The sequence below is a fragment of the Monodon monoceros genome, unplaced genomic scaffold (genome assembly GCF_005190385.1).
Source record: "Monodon monoceros isolate NGI ecotype Baffin Bay Population unplaced genomic scaffold, NGI_Narwhal_1 Super_Scaffold_14, whole genome shotgun sequence".
In the NCBI taxonomy this organism is placed as follows: Eukaryota; Metazoa; Chordata; class Mammalia; order Artiodactyla; family Monodontidae; genus Monodon; species Monodon monoceros.
The window spans coordinates 32976525-32982524 of record NW_021703770.1 but is presented as its reverse complement, the minus strand read 5'-3'; positions in this window follow the sequence as shown (position 1 = coordinate 32982524).

The window sequence follows — 6000 nt, the reverse complement described above, 5'->3', positions numbered from 1 at the left end:
ATCCAGCTCAATTCTCCAATCCAGGACACCCAACTCACTAGCCAGCCAATGGTCAGCTGTTTGGGGCTCAGCTGACCATCTCTGGTCCAATCAACAGAGGGCGTACTATCGGGAACTCTCTTTTCCAAGGGCCAGGCAAGCTACAGAGGAGTAGCTGGCTTGTTTGTTGATGTTGTTGAATCTGGTGGAGAAGAGGTAGGAAGAGAGATGGAAAGGGCAAGGTAGTAGCATGTGTGAAGGACCGTAGGTCCATCTTGGCATAATGAGGCATCTTGAGAGGCTCCGTAAAGGACACCTCCATCCAGAGGTACTATTTGAATAACAACATCTTAACTGGAAAGGCCTGGGCACCAGCCCATCAGAACAGGCAGCGGCTGTCAACAGCCGGAATGGCATTAACGGCTGAATATCAGGCCTGCCTTTATGTATTATAAAAGCTTTTCATGCACCTGCATTTTCACTAAAGGGTGTGGCCCTCTCTTATCAGACTCCCCTGACCTCACTTTCTCTTTTATCAAATGGACAGTTCTCAGACCAGGGAGAAGAGTCGGCTCTGTGGGCTGGGTCCGGGCTGGGCTTCACTTCCAGGCCGCCTGTGGAGTGGATGGCACGGTTGTCCCTTCTGCCTGCTGCTTGGGTCTTAGGGGACTTGATCCGCCTGAGGGAGTTTAGGAGCTGCTTTTCCCTTTCTCAGCCTTTCTGAGGAGAAGGAGAAGGAGGAAGCTAAGTGTTTGAGCCCCATTGGAGGCTGCAGAGAATTCTGGAAGAGTGAGTACTAAAAACAGGGGAAGTTTCTGAAAAGGGTTTCTCAGCCAGCAGTACTTTAGCCCTGGTTGGGGCGAGTCACTGCCATTCTGTGTGTACTAATGACTCATCTGAGTGACTCTCTCCCTTGCCAGAGGGGCCACTGGTACTTATGGAGCACCTCCTATGTGCCAGACATTGAGCTAGATGTGATGTGTATCACCTCATTCAATCCTTGCAAGGATTCGATCCCAGACTGTCTCCACAGCCCACACTCAGATTCACTGCATGAACTTTTGCATCCCAAACATCCTTAGAGCCCACCTATTTCATATGAAGCTCTGGCTACTGTCAGGAAAAACAACCAACATTTGGAAATAAGGCAGATAAGGTGGACGGCACATCCTTTCCATATCATAGCAGGAAAAGACCACCCAAGAGTGTCTGGAATTACCCTGCCCAATGCAATAGCCACTAGCCATTGCGGCTACTGAGCTTCTGAGTGGTTGCCTCTGAATTGAGACATGCTGTAAGTGGAAAATCTACACTGGATTTCATAGACTCAGCATGGAAAAAAATTGTAACATAGCTTATTAATAATTTTCATGTTGATTACATGTTGAAGTGATAATATTTCAGATATATTGGGTTAAATAAAATTTATTACTAAAATTAATTTCACCTGCTTTTTTAATACGGCGAGTCAAAAATTTAAAATTACGTATGTGGTTTGTATTTTATTTCTATTGTAAGCACTGGTCCAGTGGAATGTACTTAGTACATCTCATTGTTTCCTATTGATTAAAAGTCCCAGACTTAGTGATGTTACTTGTTAATTTATAAATTTTGTCCAGCGGCTTCCCTGGTGGTACAGTGGTTGGTGGGGCAGTGATTAAGAACCCACCTACCAACGCAGGGGACACGGGTTCGAGCCCTGGTCTGGGAAGATCCCACATGCCGCGGAGCAACTAAGCCCGTGCGCCACAACTACTGAGCCTCCGCTCTAGAGCCCGCGAGCCACGACTACGAGCCTGTGTGCCACTACTACTGAAGCCTGCGCCTAGAGCCCGTGCTCCACAGCAAGAGAAGCCACCGCGATGAGAAGCCCGTGCACCGCACCAAAGAGTAGCCCCCGCTCGCCGCAACTAGAGAAAGCCCACGCGCAGCAACGAAGACCCAACGCAGCCAAATATAAATAAATGAATTATAAATTTTGTCCAGTAAAGAGGCAGATAATTTCTGTTGAGTGGAACAAATAACCCTTAAGGATTAACTGGTTTTATATCTAACCCAGCCATTGTTATTGTTATTAAATTGTTATTAAATTTCGTTGTTAAAACCTAACATCTTGGCTTCTCACATATTGGTTCCCTCATTAATTAATGAGTTTCAAAGAATCCTTGACACGTTCATGACACATTTGAGAGTTGTGATTTTTACTTTTGAGACAAGCACTGTCTAATAGAAATAGAATGCAAGCCACACATGTAATTTTAAATTTTCTAGTAGTCACATTAAAAAGTAAAATTAGGGCTTCCTGGTGGCGCAGTGGTTGAGAGTCCACCTGCCGATGCAGGAGACACGGGTTCGTGCCCCGGTCCGGGAAGATCCCACATGCCGCGGAGCGGCTGGGCCCGTGAGCCATGGCCGCTGAGCCTGCGCGTCCGGAGCCTGTGCTCCGCAATGGGAGAGGCCACAACAGTGAGAGGCCCGCGTACCGCAAAAACAAAAAGGAAAATTAATTTTTAAAATATATGTCTTTTAATTCTATATGCACCAAACATTATCATTTCTACCTATAATCAAGATAAAAACATCTTGATTGATAAAAACGTTATCAATGAGATATTTTACATTCTTTTTTCATACTAAGCCTCAGAAATCCGGCACAGCTCAGTCTGGACCAGACACATTTCAAGTTCTTCACAGTCACCTGTGGCGAGTGGCTCCTGCACTGGACAGTGCGGATTTTGACTTTATCCTTTGAAGTAAAGGATATGACCAACAAATAAAGGCAGCTTGAGACATCTGGGGTCCATGTGTGAGCTGGAAGGCAGTTGTCTCTATAAAGACAACCAGAGGCCTGGGCGGAGCAGGGCTGTACCTGAAAGTGTGTCCCAGTGCTCACATCACTTCAGTGGGACTCCTGAAAAAGGGCACAACCTGAAACTAATGAGAAAACATCAGGGAAAAATAAAGGAAACAATAAAAAAAGAAACATTCTATAAATTAATTGGTCTGTACTCTTCAAAATGCCATGAAGACAAAAACCGAGAAATTGTTCCAGATTAAAGGAAACTAAAGAGACATAACAACTAAATACATACAACTGAAGATCCTGGATTGGATCTGAGACCCAGACAAAAAGTTTCTTTCTTCTGCCACAAAGGTCATTTGTAGGATAACTGGTAGATTTGAATAAGGTCTGCAGATTAGATATTAGTATCACATCAGTGTAAAATTTCTGGTTTTGATAATTATATAGTTTCATGAGACTATCTTTTTTTTTTTTTTTTTGGCTGCGCTGCGCACCTTGCGGTATCTTAGTTCCTGGACCGGGGACCCGGCAGTGAAAGCGCTGAGTCCTAACCACTGGGCTGCTGGGGAATTCCTGAGACTATCTTTTTTTAAAGAAATAAACACTCAAGCATATAGAGGTAAAGAGGCATCATATCTCTCAAATTTACTCTCAAATGATTCAGAAAAAAATATTTAGGGAGAAAAATGTGGTAATATATTGACATTTGGAAAATCTAGGTGAAAGGTACATAAAAATTCTTTGTACTATTTTTGGAACTTTTTTGTAAGTCTAGAATTTTAAGATTATTTCACGTTTGCTACTCTAGTTAAGAATATGCAACCAAAAAAGGCCTTTAACTCCAAATTACCTGATGTTCCACAATGTTGAGTCTATTTCTTCGATGAGAGGCCACTCTCAAGTTTTGCTAAATGATACAATCAAGATTTTAAAAATAAGATACAATATATAATAAATGTTTTTTTCTTAATAAAAGACAAGACTTTATTCTCAGGAAAAAATAGTTGCTGTTTCGTGTCATTAGGCAGAAAAGATTTTATTTCCTGGGAAAAGTAAAATTCCTCATTGTTAGTGTTTTGCTTTAAAGTTCCTTCAAAGAAAGAAAAAAAAATGAAACAAAAAAATCAAGTAGGAAATAGGAACATGTTTTCTTAGTTTATTGAGCTGGGTTTTAGTTCTAAATTAGATTACTGGCCAGATTACTCAACTACCTGTTCAATTCATTTTTCTCAGTGTTTTTAATTTTTTTCATTTTTGTTTCTACTCTTTCTTTCACCTTCTTAATATATCAAACACATTTTATAACTTCTTTCAGATGGCTCTTTCACTCAAGCTCTTGGTGTGCTAATCCTTTGTCTTTTGCAGACTCACCCTTGTCATTTTTCACTGAGCTGAGATTGTTTTATAAGTGGGGATGAAGATCTAATTGCACTTCCTGTTAAAGCTCCTTTCCTTTGTGGTCCACTAGTGGAGGGACTTGTGGGCAGCTTCATTCTCCATGTCCTCACCTGGCCCACTCCTCCCTCAGCCACTGGCTGCACTCGCTCCACCGCGGTTGCCTTGGGTGGAGGGCGGAAAAGGTCTCACAGGATGGAACCTGAAGGAAAGCACTGCTCTCCTCTGACCATGACAGTTGTTACAGCCAACTTTCTTAGTCACTCGCTGATTCTTTGGAGACAAGTCACAGGTTAGATCTTGAGCACTCTCACCATCGGCTGCTGCTGCTCTGCCCCTCAGACTATGGTACAGGGATCCTATCCAGGAAGCCCTTTTAGGCCAAGTTCCTTGTCTTGATCCTGGCTTCCTGGAAACACGTCTACATTCTTCGCCTCCACAAACCCTGAGAGAGCGGACGATTTCTTAATGCAGTTACTTCTCACGGCTCTGCCATCAGCATTGCCAGCTAGACACTATCTTGACTTGAGAATTTCCAATGAGCCTAGCTTCACTCTGTGTCATATATTAGATTCCAGAATAGTTTGTGAAGTGCCCCCCTCCTCTCCTCCACTGAGCAGGCAGGTGGTGGTGGAGGGACATGCCCAGCACTCTAAAGCATTCTCCAAAGAAATTGTCTCATTTCCAATTTTTCTGGCTCTTCTACCTTGATCCTTCATAAAACCCTCCAAGTATGGACTAAAGTCACCAAAAATGACTTTCTGGACACCTCTCTTGCAAATCCTGGGAAAGAAAAGAAAATAAAGGACCAACAACCATATGTCTATTTGACCTAGTACTGTTGTTTATGGATCATATAAGTAGATTTTGTACTTTAAACTCAAGTCAGTAGACTTTCCCTATAGAAGCCAATTAAGAACTCTTGAATCCAAGAGAAGATGAGGAAAAAATATTGAAAAATTTAAGACTTGGCTATACATAGGGTACGATAGGAGATGCCTCAGTGATTCAGGACTGAATGCAGTATGTTTCCTCTAAAGGTTAAGAAGTGAGGAACCTTAGGCTGAATCTGCTGGTTTGGCTGGTATGACAAAATTCCTCAGGCCTCACAAGGACAGACTCAGAACATGCTACCAGAAGTTCTTGAAGACTTTCCTCTTTCGAAACCCTTCACTTTTCACTTGCTTCCGTGTTTCCTAATACAGCCTTCCCAGCTCAGTCATTCTTCTGCCCAGATCTCTGGTGCTTGCTTCCCGCTCCTGCGGAGTTAAATGGAAAGGACCGTAGGACAGTTTTAGGGTGTAATGTATGGGGCAGCAATTTTTAAGTCTCTATTGACAGTTTCACATGCTGTTTCATCAAACTTGCTATTTTTCATATTTTAAAACTGTGCCAATCTTTTTACCATTCAAGCAAGCCTCTGACTAATGAACTTATTGGCCTACTGTACTGTTTCATTTAGTTCCTTTCCTTTCTGTGACTTCTCATGCCCAGAACTGGATTAATGATAATCCTTGTTTCACCCGTTCTTGAATGGATCTTTCTAATGAGTATTTGTGAACCCACCGCCCTGCTCCCAAGCTGATAACTTACACTTACCTTGTCTTCCTGTCCTAGCCTGTCCCCCTGCTTCTTCTCCAGTTAACCTCTAAATTTTGTACTTGTCATTCATACCCTTGGCAAAGGAAAGTTTTGTCACATATATGTACGCCTAAGCATAAGATCTGCTCATTTTTGAACTTTATAAAGATATTGTACTGTTTTATGTAGTTTACTGGGGCTATTTTTCCCTCAATATTGTTATTAACATTCAACCATGTTCC